We start from the raw sequence: 19024 nt of genomic DNA, 5'->3' as shown, positions 1-19024 counted from the left end.
ACCCGACCTTTCTCTCTGGCTGCCCTTAGTATTCTCTCCTTTATTTCAACCTTGTTGAATCTGACGATTATGTGCCTTGGGGTTGCTCTTCTTGCGCTATATCTTTGTGGTGTTCTCTGTATTTCCTGCAATTGAGTGTTGGCCTGTCTTGCTAGGTGGGGGAAATTTTCCTGGATGATGTCCTGAAGAGTATTTTCCAGCTTGAATTCATTCTCTTCGTCACATTCTGGTACGCCTATCAAACGTAGGTTAGGTCTCTTCACATAGTCCCACATTTCTTGGAGACTTTGTTCATTCCTTTTTGCACTTTTTTCTCTGATCTTGGTTTCTCATTTTATTTTATTGAGTTGATCTTCGACTTCTGATATTCTTTCTTTTGCTTGGTCAATTCGGCTATTGAAACTTGTGCATGCTTTACACAAGTTCTCGTATTGTGTTTTTCAGCTCCTTTAATTCATTCATATTCCTCTCTAAGTTATCCATTCTTGTTATCATTTCCTCGAATCTTTTTTCAAGGTTCTTAATTTCTTTGCATTGATTTAAAACATGTTCTTTTAGCTCACAAAAGTTTCTCATTATCCACCTTTTGAAGTCTAATACCGTCATTGCATCACAGTCATTCTCCATCCAGCTTTGTTCCCTTGCTGGTGAGGAGTTTTGGTCCTTTCTAGGAGGCGAGATGTTCTGGTTTCCAGTGTTTTCCTCCTTCTTGCGCTGGTTTCTTACCATCTTTGTGGATTTATCCACCTGTCGTCTCAGTAGTTGCTGACTTTTCAATTGGGTCTCTGAGTGGACACCCAGATTGTTGATGATGAAGTATTTCTGTTACTTGGTTTTCCTTCTACCAGTCTAGCCCCTTCACTGTACAACTGCTGAGGTCCACTCCAGGCCCTGCTTGTCTGGGTGCACCTATAGCAGCTGCGGAACAGTAAGGGATGCTACCAGTTTCTTTTTCTGCTATCTTTGTCCCAGAATGATGCCTGCCAAATGTCAGTTTTGGATATAGAGGGGTCAGGGAGCTGCTTGAGGAGACAGTCTGTACTTTATAGGAGCTCAATTGCTGAGCTGTGAGCTCTGTTGTTCATTCAGGGCTGTTAGGCTGCTATGTTTAATTCTGCTGCAACATAACTCCTGAAAAACCCTTTTTTTCTCAGATGCTCTGTCTGGGGGCGGGCGGTTTGGGGCTTTCCTTGTGCGTGTCCACCGCGCTGTTCTGCCCAGTTAGGAGGCTGTCTAGTCACTATTTGCCTGCCGAGGCTCCACCCTGCTGGTGTGAGGTTCAACCTGTTGCTGCAGGCTCTGCCCTTCTGCTGTGGTCTCCACCCTGCTGCCACGGGCTATGCCCTGCGGCAGAGTCTCTCTGTTGTAGCGGGTTGCCTCGGCAATGGCAGGCTGCGTCAGCAATGGGCGTGTACCTCAGTAGGGGCAGATTGCCTCAGTAATGGCGGACGCCCCTCCCCCATGGAGCTTCGGTCTCAGGGAACCCCTCCATGGGGAGCATTTGAAATTGCCGTTTTGTTTGTCCCACTGTGCTACCCCAAATGCTGTGACCCTGGAATCTCCTGGGCTGGCTCACTGTCCAAGTCCCGTTCAGTGTCAAGTTCAGCCCTCCCAAGTCTCAGGTTGCCAGCCCAACAAGGCACCCGGATGAGCGTCCTTTGTGCGGAGCGCTGTGTAGCGCCACCACAGTGCGGGCCGCCGCCACACCGGCCGCCGGCTATACCAGCCAAAACCTCTGCCTGGCGTCCCGCATCTCCTCTATACCTAGGAATTTCCCCATTCTGTGGGCAACAAAGATCCATCTGGAAATGCGGCCCTGACTCACCCCCTCCACACATTGACCACGAGCTTCAATCCTGGGTTGTTCTCAAAGCGCCATTTTGAGTCCTCTCCGAACCTAGTCCCTTTTATGATAGTGATGGCAACAACAACAAAAACTTAACCTTTTAGGATATTTCACCTCCTTGGTAACCAAGATGAAAGATCTCTAAAAGGTGAACTACAAAGCACTGCTGAAGACATCTTTCATTGGAAAAAAGGAAATCATAGATGACACAAACAAATGGAAATATGCCCTATGTTGATAGATTAGAAGAATCAATATATTGAAAATGACCATATTAACTAAAGCAATCTACAGATTCAATGCAATTCCTATCGAAATGCTACTTTCATTCTTTATAAAATTAGAGAAAGTACTTCTAAAATTCACAGGGAATAAAAAAAGAGCCTGACTAGTCAAAGCAATCCCAAGCAAAAAGAATGAAGCCAGAGGCATCACAATACCAGATTTCAAACCACACGACAAGCCTAAATTAACCAAAACAGCATGGTACTGGCATAAAAGTAGATACATAAACCAGTGGAACAGAATACAGAACCTAGAAATAAAGCCAAATATGTATAACCAACTGACCTTTCACAAAGTGTCCAAAGAGATAAACTGGGCAAAGGACACCCTATTCAATAAATGGTGTTGGGAAAATTGAATAGCCACGTATAGAAGAATGAAAGTGGATCCCTATCTCTCACCATATATAAATGTTAACTCAAGATGGATTAGGCCCTAACATGGTGGCTTCTGTCTGTAATCCCAGCACTTTGGGAGGCCAAGGCAGGAGAATGGCCTCAACCCAGGAATTCAAGACCAGCCTGGGCAACATAGTTAGATCTTGTCTCTACCAAAAAATATTTTTTAATTAAAAAAAAGATGAATTAAAAACTTAAATCTGTAACCTGAAACCACAAAAAAATCTGGAAGAAAGTGTAGGAGAAAACTCTTCTGGACACTGGCCTAGGCAAATTATTTATGACAAAGACCCCAGAACTAAAAGCATCAAAAACAAAAATAAATACATGGGACCTAATTAAATGAAAAGGCTTCTGCACAGCAAAAGAAATAATCATCATAGTAAACAGACAACCTACAGAATAGGAGAAAATATTTGCAAACTATGCATCTGACAAGGGACAAACAAATCAGCAAGAAAAATACAAATAATCCCATCAAAAAGTGCACAAATGACATGAACAGACACTTCTAAAAAGAAGATGCACAAATGGCCAACAAACACAGCTAAAAATTCCCAATATCACTAATATTCAGGGAAATGCAAACTAAAACAACAAGGAGATATCATCGTATTCCAGCCAGCATCCTCATTATTAAAAGGTTGAAAAACAATAGAAAGATGTTGGTGCAGATGTGGTGAAAAGGGAATGTCTGCTCATACATCGCTGATGGGAATGTAAATTAGTACAACCTTTATGAAAAACAGTAGGGAGATTTCAAAGAGCTAAAATAGAGCTACCAGGCACTCCAACAATCCCCTATTGGGTATCTACCCAAAGGAAAATAAATCATTACATCAAAAGACACCAGCAAATGTATATTTGTTTATTGCAGCACATTTTGCAATTGCAAAGATATGAAATCAACCTAAGTGTCCGTCAACCAGTGAATGGAATAAATAATATGTGGTATATATACACCGTGGAGTACTACTCAGCTGTAAGAAGAATGAAATAATGTCTTTTGCAGCAACTTAGAAGGGACTAGAGGCCATTATTCTAAGTGAAGTAACTCAGGAATGGAAAGCCAAATAAAAACACAATCTCATTCATAATAGGGAGTTAAGCTATTCATCCATGTAACCAAAAACCACTTGTATCCCCTAAAGCTATGAAATACACCAAAATTCTAAAAAAGAATAAAACTGTAGAAATTTTTAAAAAATTACTTTGGTTTTAGAAAAGTGGCCAGTTCATGCTCTATTGGTTGGACTGTAAATTAACACAAACGTTCTTGAGAAAAATTAATATTGATCAAAGATCTTTTTTAAAAAGTTCCTGTATTTCAACCTAATAATTCTATATTGGATAATTTATTCAAAGCAAACAGTTTAGAAATGTGAGATTTATATAAAAAATGTTATGGGCTGGGCATGACGCTCATGCCTGTTATATTAATGACTTGGGAGGCCAAGGCAGAAGGAATGCTTGAGGTTGGGAGTTGGAGATCATCTTGAGCAACGTAGTGAGATCCTGTCTCTACAAAAAACTTAAAAAGTTAGCCAGGCATGGGAACAGGCACCTGTAGTCCCAGCTACTTAGGATGCTGGGGCAGGAGGATGAAGTTCAAGGCTGCAGGGAGGTATGATCACACCACTGAACTCCAGCCTCAGGCACAGAGTGAGACCTTGTGTCTATAAATAATAATAATGAGAAAAGATGCTCCTTATATCATTAATTATAAATACAAAATAATTTCAAAACTCAAATTGCAATTCGTTAAATGAATAACAAGATTTCATATGGTGGACTTCTACATGGCCATTAAGATTGCAAAGAATATGCATTTATTTATTAGCAGAAGAGTTCACAGTTAAAATAATTTATTATTTCCAAGAATTTCATGTTCCACAAGACCAAGAAGGTTTCTCCCATTAATCCCCAGAAGGCAAGTCAGAAATTACAAAAATTCTAATATATTATCTCTAGTATAAATATTTCTTTAAAACTAGAATGTGGCACATATATACCATGGAATACTACGCAGCCATAAAAAATGAGTTCATGGGCCGGGCGCAGTGGCTCAAGCCTGTAATCCCAGCACTTTGGGAGGCCGAGGCGGGTGGATCACGAGGTCAACAGATCGAGACCATCCTGGTCAACATGGTGAAACCCTGTCTCTACTAAAAATTACAAAGGAGAAAGAAGAAGGAAGAAGGAAGAAGAAGAAAGAAGAAGAAAGAAGAAAGAAGAGAGAAGGAAGAAGGAAGGAGGAAGGAGGAAGAAGGTAGGAGGAAGAGGAAGGAGGAGGAGGAGGAAGAAGAAGAAGAAGAAGAAGGAGAAGGAAGAAGAAGAAACTAAAAAAAGAACAAATTAAACCCAAAGCAAGCAGAGGAAATGACATAATAAACATACGCGGACTCCGGCGCACCAGGCCCAACCACAGCTTCTCGGCTTAAGCACCTCCACTTGCAGCACCGATTCTGAGGCCACCTCCAGCAATGGCCTTTGCAAATCTGTGGAAAGTGCTCATCAGTGACAGCCTGGACCCTTGCTACCGGAGGATCTTGCAAGATGGAGGGCTGCAGGTGGTGGAGAAGCAGATCCTTAGCAAAGACGAGCTGATAGCCGAGCTGCAGTTCATGGGAACAGAGCTGAACGGAAAGATCCTGGGAATTCTGGGCCAGGGCGGGATTGGGAGGTTGGTGGCTACCCAGATGCAGTCCTTTGGGATGAAGACGATAGGGTATGACCCCATCATTTCCCCAGAGGTCTCGGCCTCCTTTGGTGTTCAGCAGCTGCCCCTGGAGGAGATCTGGCCTGTGATTTCATCACTGTGCAGACTCCTCTCCTGCCCTCCACCACAGGCTTATTGAACAACAGCACCTTTGTCCAGTGCAAGAAGTGGGTAAGTGTGGTGAACTGCGCCCGCGGAGGGATCGTGGACGATGGCTCCCTGCTCCCGGCCCTGCAGTCGGGCCAGTGTTCCGGGGCTGCGCTGGACGTGTTTACGGAAGAGCCACCATGGGACCGAACCTTGGTGGACCATGAGAATGTCATCAGCTGTCCCCACCTGGGCGCCGCACCAAGGAGGTGCAGAGCCGCTGTGGGGAGGAAATTTTTGTTCGGTTTGTGGACATGGTGAAGGGGAAATCTCTCACAGGGGTTGTAAATGCCCAGGCCCCTACCAGCGCCTTCTCTCCACACATCAAGCCTTGGATTGGTCTGGCAGAAGCTCTGGGGACACTGGTGCGAGCCTGGGCTGGGTCTCCCAAAGGGACCATCCAGGTGATAACACCAGGAACATCCCTGAAGAATGCTGGGAACTGCCTAAGCCCTGCAGTCATCGTCGGCCTCTTGAAGGAGGCTTCCAAGCAGACGGATGTAAACTTGGTGAACGCCAAGCTGCTGGTGAAAGAGGCTGGCCTCAGTGTCACCACCTCCCACAGCCCGGCAGCACCAGGGGAGCAGGGCTTCGGGGAATGTCTCCTGGCCATGGCCCTATCAGGCGCCCCTTACCAGGCTGCGGGTTTGGTCCAGGGCACCACACCTATGCTGCAGGGGCTCAATGGAGCCGTCTTCAGGCCGGAAGTGCCTCTCTGCAGGGGCCTGCTTCTGCTCCTATTCAAGACTCAGGCTTCCGACACTGCAATGCTGCCTATCACGATTGGCCTCCTGGCAGAGGCAGGCGTGCGGCTGCTTTCCTACCAGACTTCACTGGTGTCAGACGGGGAGACCTGGCACATCATGAGCAACTCCTCCTTGCTGCCCAGCCTGGAAGCATGGAAGCAGCATGTGACCGAGGCCTTCCAGTTCCACTTCTAACCTTGGGGCTCACGGTCCCCGCCTCTGGGGCTTTTCTGAAGAAACCTACCCACTGTGATCAACAGGGAGAGAAGATCCACATTCTTGGGCTGAACACAGGCCTCTGACACTGCTTACACGGCGCTTGTCTGACCCTGTAGTACAGCAATAACCATCTAATAAAGACCCTACCAGTGGCCGGGCGTGGTGGCTCAAGACTGTAATCCTGGCACTTTGGGAGGCCGAGGCGGGTGGATCACGAGGTCAAGAGATCGAGACCATCCTGGTCAACATGGTGAAACCCCGTCTCTATGAAAAATACAAAAAATTAGCTGGGCATGGTGGTGTGTGCCTGTAGTCCCAGCTATTCAGGAGATTGAGTCAGGAGAATTGCCTGAACCCAGGAGGCGAAGGTTTCGGTGAGCCGAGATGGCACCATTGCACTCCAGCCTGGGTAAACAAGAGCGAAACTCCATCTCAAAAAAAAAAGACCCTACCAGCAAAAATAAATAAATAAATAAAATAAACATATGCCATGTTTGACATTTGCATCTTCCCAGAACTTAAGTTTATGTTAAGTTTATGCTGAAACTTAATCACAGAGGTGATGTTATCAGAAGGTGGGGCTTTGTGGAGGTAATTAGCTCATGGGAACCAAGCCCTCATGAATGCGACTAGTGCTCTTATATAATAGACCCCAGAGGGCTCATTTACCCATTCTGCCATGTGAGGACACAGGGGGCAAAAAGGGATCTATAAACCTAGAATTGGTCCCTCACCAGACACCAAATCTGCATCACCTGGGTGTTGGACTTCTGTGAGAAATCTATTCTGTTGTTTATAAGCCACCCAGCCTATAGTATTTTGTTACAGCAGCCGAACAGACCATAACATCAAAGATGAAACCAATAAAACAGAAACACAATAGGAAAAACATCAATTACAACCAAACACTTTGAGGAGGTCAAAAAAAGTGATAAAGCTATCTAGTCAGGTTGATCATAAAAAAGAAGATGCAAGTTACTAACTTCAGAAACATAGTCATATGACATTTTATAGATTTGAAAGCTACTCAAAGAATAGCAGCATAATAAGGTCAGCTTTGTGTGACTAAACATGACAACTTTGATGAAACGGACACTTTCCTTGAAAAATAAAAACTACGACAGTTCAATCAAGAAGGAATAACTTGAACTGTTCTATATCTATAAAAGAAAATAAAGCATAAGTAAAGCCTTCCTAGAAAGAAAATTCCAGGCCCAGATAGCTATGTTCTGGTGAATTCTACCAAATATTTAATAAGTAATACAACAATTTTACATGGCCTCTCCCCTAGCCCTGAAAAAGAAAAAAAAAGGAGAAATACAACTCATCCTGTCACTCTAGCATTACCCTGAACCGAAATCTGACAAGGATATTACAAAAAAGGAAAACTTCCTCGTGAACATGGACATAAAAATTTAACCAATTTCTGAAGAAACCAAGATACCTTCCTTTAGGTGACAGAACCACCTCTGGTACAGTCATGCAATAATGAGCTATCATGTCATGGGAAGACATGAAGGAACCACAAAGGCATATTACCAAGTGAAATATGCAGTCTAAAGGCTGCACATTGTATAATACCAATTATATGACATTTTAGAAAAGGCAAAACTATAGACAGTAAAAAAAAAAAATCATTGGTAGCCAGGAGTTGGGGAAGGTGGGAAAAGATGAACAGATGAAGCACAAAGGAGTTTTGAAACTCTGAAACTACTTTGGATAATACTACAATGATAAATACATGTCCTTATACCTTTGTCTAAATTCACAGCAATTAAGACACCAAGACTGAACTCTAACATAAACTATGGACTTTGGGTGATTATGATATGTCAACTCAGGATCATCAATGAGATCAACTGTACCACTCTGGTGAGGGAGACTGATTGTGGAGGCTATGAACATGTGTGGGGCAGGTAGTACAGGGATAATCTTTGTGCCTTACTTTCAGTTTTGCTGTGAAGCAAAAACTACTCTAAAAGATGGTCTTCTAAAAATTTCTAAATAAAATTTTGGCAAATCTAATATACTAGAAGGATAATACATCATAAACAAGTGAGGTTGATCCCAAAACATGGGGTTGGTTTGACATCAGTTATTCACCACATTAACAAACTAAAAGAGAAGAACCATCTGACCATCTCAGTAGATATAGGCATTTGATAAAATACGACATTCATTCCTGATTTTAAAAAATTTCCTCTTAGTAACTAAAGAATACAAGGGAAGGCCATCAGCATGATAAAGAGCATCTCTGATAAATCTACAACTAACATGCATCATGATGAAAAACTGAATGCTTTCCCTGTAAGATCAGGAACACAGGAATGTCTCCTTTCAGTATTTGAGCAGCAGTGTACTAAAGCCAGTGCAGTTAGGCAAGAAAAAAAAATAAAAGCTATCTGGGTTGAAAGAAGAAGTAAAACTGTCTTTATTCACAATTATGATCACATAATAGGGACAAGTAAAATCCAACCTGTGGGGAAGCTTCTTATTTTTACAAATAAAGTTTTATTGAAATGCAGCTGTGTTTTTAAAAATATATTTTATTGCACTTTAGGTTCTGGGGTACATGTGCAGAACATGCAGCATTGTTGCACAGGTACACATATGGCAATGTGGTCTGCTGTCTCCATCCCCTCGTCACCTATATCTGGCATTTCTCCCCAAATTGTCCCTCCCCAACCTCTCTACCTGCACTGTCCCTCCCCTATTCCCCCTCAACAGACCCCAGAATGTGATGTTCCCCTCCCTATGTCCATGTGTTCTCATTGTTCAATATCTGCCTATGAGAACATGTGGCGTTTGATTTTCTGTTCTTGTGTCAGTTTGCTGAGAATGATGCTTTCCAGATTCATCCATGTCCCTACAAAGAACACAAACTTAATCATTTTTATGGCTGTACAGTATTCCATGGTGTATATGTGCCAAATTTTCTTTGTCCCATCTATCATTGATGGGCATTTGGGTTGGTTCCAGGTCTTTGCTCTCGTAAACAGTGCCGCAATGAACATACATGTGCATGTGTCTTTAAAATAGAATGATTTAGAATCCTTTGGATATATACCCAGTAATGGGATTGCTGGGTCAAATGGAATTTTTGTTTCTAGGTCCTTGAGGAAGTGCCACACTGTCTTCCCCAATGGTTGAACTAATTTACACTCCCAGCAACAGTGTAAAAGTGTTCCTATTTCTCCACATCCTCTCCAGCATCTGTTGTCTCTAGATTTTTTAATGATTGTCATTCTAAGTAGCATGAGATGGTATCTCAACATAGTTTTGATTTGCATTTCTCTAATGACCAGTGATGATGAGCATTTTTTCATAGGTTTATTGGCCTCATATATGTCTTCTTTCAAAAAAGGTCTGTTCATATCCTTTGCCCACTTTTAAATGGGTTTGTTTTTTTCTTGTAAATCTGTTTTAGTTCTTTGTAGAGTCTGGATATTGGCCCTTTGTCAGATGGGTAGATTGCAAAAATTTTTTTTGCTCTGTTGGTGGCTGGTTCACTCTAATGATTGTTTCTTTTGCTGTGTAGAAGTTTAATTAGATCCCATTTGTCTATTTTGGCTTTTTGTGTCTATTTTGGCTTTTGGTATTTTAGACATGAAGTCCTTGCCTATGCCTATGTCCTGAATGGTTTTGCCTAGATTTTCTTCTAGGGTTTTTTATGGTGTTAGGTCTTATGTTTAAGTCTTTAATCCATCTGGAGTTAATTTTAGTGTAAAGTATCAGGAAAGGATCCCATTTCTGCTTTCTGCACATGGCTAGCCAGTTTTCCCAACACCATTTATTAAACAGGGAATCCTTACCCCATTGCTTGTTTTTGTTAGGTTTGTCAAAGAGCAGATGGTTGTAGATGTGTGGTATTGCCTCCAAGGCCTCTGTTCTGTTCCAGTGGTCTATATCTCTGTTTTGGTACCAGTACCATGGTGTTTTGATTACTGTAGCCTTGTAGTATAGTTTGAAGTCAGGTTGCATGATGCCTCCAGCTTTGTTCTTTTTGCTTAGAACTGACTTGGCTATTCGAGCTCTTTTTTGGTTCCATATGAAGTTTAAGGTGGTTTTTACAGTTCTGTGAAGAGGCTGTCATAGGTAGCTTGATGGGGATAGCGTTGAATCTATAAATTACTTTGGGCAGTATGGACATTTTCACAATATTGATTCTTCCTAACCATAAGCATGGAATGTTTTTCCATCTATTTATGTCCTCTCTTATTTCCTTGAGCAGTGGTTTGTAGTTCTCCTTGAAGAGATCCTTTACAACCTTTGTTAGTTGTATTCCTAGGTATTTGATTCTCTTTGTAGCAATTGTGAATGACAGTTCATTCTTGATTTGGCTCTCTATTTATCTGTTATTGGTGTATAGAAGTGCTTGTGATTTCTGCACATTGATTTTGTAACCTGAGACTTTGCTGAAGAAGCTTATCAGTGAGGAGATTTTGGGCTGAGACAATGGGGTCTTCTAAATATACAATCACGTCATCTGCAAATAGAGACAATATGACTTCCTCCTTTCCTATTTGAATATCCTTTATTTCTTTTTCTTGCCTGATTGCTCTGGCTAGAACTTCTAATACTCTACTGAATAGGAGTGGTGAGAGAGGGCATCCTTGTCTAGTGACACATTTCAAAGGGAATGCTTCCAGTTTTTGCCCATTCAGTATGATATTGGCTGTTGCTTTGTTAATAAATAGCTTTTATTATTTTGAGATATGTTCCGTTGATACCTAGTTTATTCAGAGTTTTTACATTAAGGACTGTTGAATTTTGTTGAAGGCCTTCTCTGCACCTATTGAGATGATCATGTGGTTCCTGTCTTTGGTTCTGTTTATGTGATGAATTATGTTTTAGATTTGAGTATGTTGAACCAGACTTGCATCCCCAGGATGAAGCCTACTTGATCATGGTGGATACACTTTTTGATGTGCTGTTACAATCAGTTTGCCAGTATTTTATTGAAGATTTTTGCTTCTATGTCCATCATGGATATTGGCCTGAAGTTTTCTTTTTTTTTTTTAAGAGAAGGAAAAATAAAAAGGAGTGAAAAAGAGGAAGAAAGAGGAAGAAAAAGAGGGAGAGAGAATGGAAATGTTGCTTTATTCTAAAAAAATGAATATTAATAATGGCCAATCCATATTTCATTTAAACCTATGAGTAGGTGTGATGTGGTTTTGACAAGAATGTATATTTTGTGTATTTAAAGTGGAGAGCTCTATAAATATTTATTAAGTTTACTTGTTCCAGATCTGAGTTCAAGTCCTGGATATCCTTATTAATTTTCTGTCTCATTGAGTCTAAGTCTCTATGTATCTGGGTGTTAGGATCATTAGCTCTTATTGTTGCATTGATCCTTTTACCACTATATCTTTGTTGCTTTAAAATCTATTTTATCAGATAAGAGAATTGCAACTCCTACTTTTAATTTATTTATTTATTTTTGCTCTCCATTTGGTTGGTAAATCTTTCTCCATCCCTTTGTTTTGAGTCTTTGTGTATCCCTGCATGTGAAATGGGTCTGGATGTAGCATACCGTTGGGTTTTGGCTGTATCTTTTGATTGGGGAATTTAGTCGATTTAAATTTAGGATTACTGCCATTTGATGTTAACTGTCTGTTTTATCCATTTGTTGATGTAAATTCTTCTTTATGTTGATGCTCTTTACTTTTTGGTATATTTTTAGAAAGGCTAATACTGATTGTTTCTTTCCATGTGTAATGCTTCTTTCAGAAGCTCTCGTAAAGCAGGCCTGGTGGTAATAAAATCTCTGAGTACTCGCTTGTTCATAAAATATTTTATTTTTCCTTCAATTGTGAAGCTTAGTTTGGCTGGATATGAAATTCTGGGCTGAAAGTTCTGTTCTTTAAGGATGTTGAATATTGGCCCCCACTCTCTTCTGGCTTGTAGAGTTTCTGCTGAGAGATCTGCTGTAAGTCTGATAGGCTTGCCTTTGTGGGTAACCTGACCTTTCTCTCTGGCTGCCCTTAGTATTTTCTCCTTTGTTTCAACCCTAGTGAATCTAACGATTATGTGCCTTGGGGTTGCTCTTCTTGAGGAATATCTCTGTGGTGTTCTCTGTATTACCTGGGGTTGAATCTTGTCCTGCTTTGCTAGTTTAGAAAAATTTTCCTAAATAATATCCTGAAGAATATTTTTCCAGCTTGGATTCATTCTCTCCGTCACATTCAGGTACACCTATCAAATGTAAATTTGGTCTTTTCACATAGTCTCACATTTCCTGGAGACTTTGCTCATTCCTTTTTATCCTTTTTTCTCTAATCTTGTCTTCTCGTTTCATTTCATTAAGTTGGACTTCGACCTCTGATATCCTTTCTTTTGCTTGAACAATTTGAGTGTTTAAACCTGTGCATACTTCTCGGAGTTCCTGTATTGTATTCTTCAGTTCCATTAATTCACTTATATTCCTCTCTAAGTTGTCTATTCTCATTAGGATTTCGTCAAACCTTTATTCAAAATCCTTAGTTTCTTTACATTGAACTCACAGAAGTTTCTTATTATCCATGTTCTGAAGCCTGATTCTGTTATTGGGATATGCTCATTCTCCATCAAGTCTTGTTCCCTTGTTGATGAGGAACTGTGATCCTCTGTAGAGGGAGAGGCATTCTGATTTTGAGTATTCTCAGCCTTTTTACACTGGTTTCTTCCCATCATTGTAAATGTATCCACCTGTCGTCTTTGTAATTACCAACTTTCAAATTAGGTCTCTGAGTGGACGTCCAAGTTGTTAATTCCCAGGGCCAAAATATGAGCAACGCACTGCGCCGGCCAAAACAGCAGTGTTAAGACTGATGGTGCTTTTCTGCCCAGGAATCTCCAGTCTGGCTTCCTTCTTGAATCCGTAATAGGCGACTCTGCTGTCCTGGAGCTCCAAATGTCCATCAGAAAAGGAACCAGTCCCGTTCACTTTGCACCAAGAGCTGCCAAGCCAAGGTGACAACAAAACTGCTGCACTGGCCACAAGAGTTGCGCTGGTGACCCATGTGGCTCCTCCACTGGGAATCTTCTGCTCCGTGAGTGACAAAAATTTGTCTGAAAGTGTGGCGTCCTCTCGTTCTCTGTGCTTTCACTGGGAGCTGCAATCCCAGGATGTTAGTGATCAGCCATCTTGGATCGTTCTCCTGGCCTGAAGTTTTATTTTCATGCTAAGTCTCTGCCAGGTTTTGGTATCAGGATGATGTTGGTCTTATAAAATGATTTGGGAAGGATTCCTTCTTTTTGGATTGTTTGGAATAATTTCAGAAGAAGTGGTACTAGCTCCTCTTTGTATGCCTGGTAGAATTCAGCTGTGAACCCAACTGGACCTGGGCTTTTTTTTTTGTTGATAGGCTATTCATTGCTACCTCAACTTTAGACCTTGTTATTGGTCTATTCAGGGTTTTGTCTTCTTCCTGGTTTAGGTCTGGGAGGGTGCAAGTGTCCAGGAATTTATCCATTTCTTCTAGGTTTACTGGTTTATGTGCACAGAGTTGTTTGCAGTAATCTCTGATGGTAGTTTGTATTTCTGTGGAATTGGTGGTGATATCCCCCTTTATTGTTTTTTGTTGCATCTTCTCTTTTTTTATTAATCTGGCTAGTGGTCCATCTATTTTGTTGATCTTTTCAAAAAACTAGCTCCTGGGTTTATTAATTTTTTGAAGATCTTTTTTGGTCTCTATCTCTTTCAGTTATGCTGTGATCTTAGTTATTTCTTGTCTTCTGCTAGCTTTTGAGTTTTTGATCTTGCTCCTCTGGCTCTTTCAATTTTGATGATACAGTGTCAATTTTAGACCTTTCCTTGATTTTTATGTGGGCATTTATTGCTATAAATTTTCCTCTAGATACTGCTTTAAATGTGTCTCAGAGATTCTGGTATGTTGTGTCTTCATTCTTGTTGGTTTTGAAGATCTTTATTTCTGCCTTCATTTCATTGTTTATCCAGTCCACATTCAAGGCCAATTGTTTGGTTTCCATGAAGTTGTGCAGTTCTGAGTTAGTTTCTTAATCCTGAGTTCTAATTTGATTGCACTGTGGTCTGAAAGACTGTTATGATTTCCCTTCTTTTGCATTTGCTGAGGAGTGACTTACTTCCAGTTACGTGGTCAGTTTCAGAGGTGTGATGTGGTGCTGAGAAGAATATATATTCTATGGATTTGGGGTAGAGAGTTCTGTAAATGTCTGTTAGATTTGCTTTGTCCAGATCTGAGTTCAAGTCCTGGATATCCTTGTTAATTTTCTGTCTCATTGATCTGTCTAATATTGACAGTGGAGTGTTAAAGTCTACCACTATTATTGTGTAGGGAGTCTAAGTCTCTTTGTAGGCCATTAAGAACTTGCTTTATGTATCTAGGTGCTCCTGTATTGGGTGCATATATATTTAGGATCATTAGCTCTTCTTGTGGCATTGATCCTTTTACCATTATGTAATGCTCTTCTTTGTCTCTTTTGATCTTTGTTGGTTTAAAGTCTATTTTATCAGAGACTAGGATTGCAACTCCTGCTTTTTTTTCTCTCTCTCCATTTGCTTGGTAAATCTTCCTCCATCCCTTTATTTTGAGCCTATGTGTATCCTCGCACATGAGATAAGTTTCCTGGATACAGCACACCAATGGTTTTTGACTTTTTATCCAATTTGCCAGTCTGCGTCTTTTGACTGGGGCCTTTAGCCCATTTACATTTAAGGTTAATGTTATGTGTGAATTTGATCCTACCATTTTGATGCTAGCTGGCTGTTTTGTCCATTAGTTGATGCAGTTTCTTCATTGCATCAATGCTCTTTGCCATTTGGTACGTCTTTGGAGTAGCTGGTACTGGTTGTTCCTTTCTATGTTTAGTGCTTCTTTCAGGAGCTCTTGTAAGGCAGGCCTGGGGGATGACGAAATCTCTGAGCAATTGCTCGTTCATAAAGGATTTTATTTCTCCATCACTTATGAAGCTTAGTTTGGCTGGATATGAAATTCTAGGTTGAAAGTTCTTTTCTTTAAAGATGTTGGCTATTGGCCCCTACTCTCTTCTGGCTTGTAAGGTTTCTGCTGAGAGATCCACTGTGAGTCTGATGGGCTTCCCTTTGTGGGTAACCCAACATTTCTCTCTGGCTGCCCATAGCATTTTTTCCTTCATTTCAACCCTGGTGAATCTGATTATGTGTCTTGGGGTGGCTCTTCTTGAGGAATGTCTGTAGTGTTCTCTGTATTTCCTGGACTTGAATGTTGGCCTGCCTTGCTAAGTTGGGGAAGTTCTCCTGGATAATATCCTGAAGAGTGTTTTCCAGCTTGGATTCACTCTCTCCATCACATTCACGTACACCTATCAAACGTTGATTAGGTCTTTTCACATAATCCCATATTTCTTGGAGGCTTTGTTCATTTCTTTTTACTTTTTTTTCTCTAATCTTGCCTTCTCATTTTATTTAATTGAGTTGATCTTCAATCTCTGATATCCTTTCTTCTGCTTGGTCCATTGGGCTATTGAAACTTGTGTATGCCTCACGAAGTTCTCGTGTGGTGTTTTTCAGCTCCATCAAGTCTTTTATGTTCTCTAATCTGTTTATTCTCATTAGCATTTCATCTAACATTTTTTCAAGTTTCTTAGTTTCTTTGCATTGGGTTAGAACATGTTCTTTTAGCTCAAAGAAGTTTGTTATTACCTACTTTCTGAAGCCTGTTTCTGTCAATTCATCAGACTCATTTGCCATCCAGCTTTGTTCCCTTGCTGGTGAGAGTTGTGATCCCTTGGAAGAGGAGGAGGGTGTGGGGGTCCGGCATGTCTGCCGGGGGGCTTCCGGCCAGTGGAGAGCCTCAGCCCCACTCAAATGTTCTCAACCTGGAAGAGGGAGTGTGTGGAAGAAAACATAGATAGTGGGGTCTGGAGGACTGCCAGGCAATGCTGGGACAGCGAGTTTATTTGTGCACACTACAGGTTATATACTTTTCAGTGTTTAAGGAGTGACATACATTCCATTGTATCTTAAAATAAAATCAAGAACATAAATCACAAGAAAAGGGGTACAGAAAGTATGACTCTTAATCATAGGGTGTACAGCAAAGGGACAATAAAGTTTGCAAAAGGGGGTCATAAATCTAAACATATGTTTATCTAAAATCAGTCAAGCAAGCAAGATTGTTAACAAGGTACAGTTAGACCTTTCCAAATGTCATTCTAACCTTGCCTATTCATATAGGATCATATGCAAACAATATAATTGAGTTAGCAGAGGTAAACAAAGTCATACAGTTTTTGTGCAGAGAAGGAACTAGGAGGCACACAATGTCTAACCACACAATGTCTCGTTAGACCACAAAGCCTGAGCTCAGCCATCCTGTTGCGAATGTCAGAGGCAAAGATAGATGATTAAAGAATCAGTGCAACCAGACTTCCTTTTTTCCCTTAGCTCAACAGCCTCCAGGAGAGGAAAAATGTGTATGGGCTCAAGCTCAAGATGGCAAGGGTCCTGTCAAGGATCCCTTGCAGGAGCAATCCCCACAGGAGGGGTTCTGCTTTTGGATATTTTCATCCTTTTTGCACTTGTTTCTTCCCATCTTTGTGGATTTATCTACCTGTGGTCTTTGTAGTTGGTGACTTTCAGATGGGGGTCTCTGAGTGTACATCCTTTTTGTTGATGATGAAGTTATTTCTTTCTGTTTTTTAGTTTTCCTTCTAACAGACCCCTTTGCTGTAGGACTGCTGGAGGTCCACTCCAGACCCTGCTTGCCTGAGGATCACCTGCGGCAGTCTCTGCATTCTCGCTGGAAACTGTACTCCAGAGCTGTTCCTATTTGGCTTCTTGAAGAACAGTCACAGCTGTGCTTTTCAACATATGCATTGTCTACAGCTGGTCTCATACTACAATGGCAGAGTTGATTGGCTGTGACAGAGACCATTTTGCCATAAGTTAGTTTCAAAATGAAAAGGTCTGGCAACCTTTGGTGTATGTATAAAAGCTGATTGACTTAAATCTCAATTTCAGATGTTCATAAGCTACCCCAATCGGAAAAGACATTTCACCAAAGAAGATATACAGGTAGGAAATAAGCCCATACAGGATGTTCAACATTATTAGTCCTTAGAGTAATGCACATTAAAACCATAATGATATGAATACATATCCATTATAATGGCTGAAATTTCAAAATTAAAAAAACAGCAATAATAAGATCTTGAGATGCTACAGAAAAACAGGAAATGTCATATACCTCTGACCTCTGGTTGGAATGGAAAATCAATTCAAATACCTTGGGAAACAATTCAGCAGTTTCTTAATAAAGGAATATAAAGGGACAGGAAAAGACTTTGATGGATGATCAACATGCTAACTCTCTTGATTATGGTGATGGTTTCTCATGTCCATGCAACTGTACATTTTATATATGTGCAGTCTATAGTGTGTCAGTTATACCTCACTGAAACTATTGACTGCTGGAACAATCATCTAAGACGCTGGGTGGGACACAGAGATAGAGAAGGGTAAAAACGATGCAGGATAAAGCTAGAGGATTCAGATCTCTAACCTTATAGCAATGAGTAGTAGCAGCTGAGTTATAAGCAAAGGAATAACATGATCAGATCCGAATCTTTAAAAACATATCATTATGATTGCAGAGTAGACCATGGTTTTAGGAGGTAGGGTATTAGAGAAAAAAGTTCTAGGATTCCTAAGATTTCTGCAGCATTCCAAATGGGAAAAAATGGTAACCTGACATTGGGGGAAGGCATAGGAGAGAAACAGAGCCAACAAAAAGACTGGGAGTGCCATTCACACCGAGAAAAGTACAGTGGAGTTATCATAGCTCTTTGGTGTACAGTATACATTTGTTCTCTTTTTATTTTAACACTGAGCATATTTCTGAGATGAGCTTCACTATCATGCATCAGTTCTCAGCAATGTATACACACATTACTGCAGGACACATTAAAAGGTCTTGCATTTATGCAATGGTCTTACCTTTACACTTCATTCTAAGTTGTTCAATCCACAACAAAAAATTCTCATAAGTAGAGTCAGACAACTCTCATTCTGAGTCTGTTTCAGATGGTTGCAATGAGTCAGCAAAGTCAGCCTCAGGATGTATTTGGTTTTTGACCTATAAGATAAATAATACTGTTTCACAATGTCCTAGAAAGATTTATAACATATGCTAAATGTACAGAAGTGGTATTTCTCCATTGTTTTTTTTTGTATGAGCAAAAACACAGGTACTTCTTAAAGAAACAGATTGTTCTTAGAAGGTACAGTTACAAATGGCTATTTTTTCACCACTTTTTCTAAGCAAACAGCTTTATAACAAAACATTTTTTTTTCCACCTTACCTTTTAGAATTTTTTAAAAAATAATATTTTAGATCATTTACTTTTTTTACAACACCTGGTTCTTTTCAGTAGATGTTTTATTTTCAGCCCTGAAAAAGAAACAATTCCTATTAGAAAAATAGCAAAGATGTAAAATATAAAGAATATCTAATACTATTGTTTTATCATATAAAATATCTGCATTTGTATTACTTCTGCTATTCATCAAGTGCACAGGTAATTTTTTTTTACAGGTAATGCAAAATACAGTAATTTTCTACAATAAACATTAAATTATAAACAGAAACATTGACATTAAGGGATAAAGAAATTTACTGCTACCCCAAATAATTAAATTTAAGTCCAGCTTTCTGAGAGTAAA

General features: G+C 40.4%; 1 protein-coding gene and 1 pseudogene across 10 annotated transcripts in view; one reads left to right on the top strand and one right to left on the bottom strand.

The window, feature by feature from the left end:
• The window catches only part of SPECC1 (sperm antigen with calponin homology and coiled-coil domains 1), a 498473-nt gene that overhangs the window by 61121 nt on the left and 418328 nt on the right, over positions 1–19024 (bottom strand). For 9 of the 10 annotated variants that reach the window (XR_013535346.1, XR_013535347.1, XR_013535355.1 and 6 more), the window contains one exon: positions 18299–18752. The gene's annotated coding sequence lies outside the window, so the exon portion shown is untranslated. The remainder of the gene's footprint in view (positions 1–18298; positions 18753–19024) is intronic. The other variant, XR_013535351.1, reaches the window with a different exon arrangement.
• On the top strand, positions 5013–6336 carry LOC100408540 (D-3-phosphoglycerate dehydrogenase pseudogene; annotated as a pseudogene).

Source organism: Callithrix jacchus, chromosome 5 (genome assembly GCF_049354715.1).
Source record: "Callithrix jacchus isolate 240 chromosome 5, calJac240_pri, whole genome shotgun sequence".
Taxonomy (NCBI): domain Eukaryota; kingdom Metazoa; phylum Chordata; class Mammalia; order Primates; family Cebidae; genus Callithrix; species Callithrix jacchus.
This window is presented reverse-complemented; position numbering and strand designations above follow the sequence as displayed.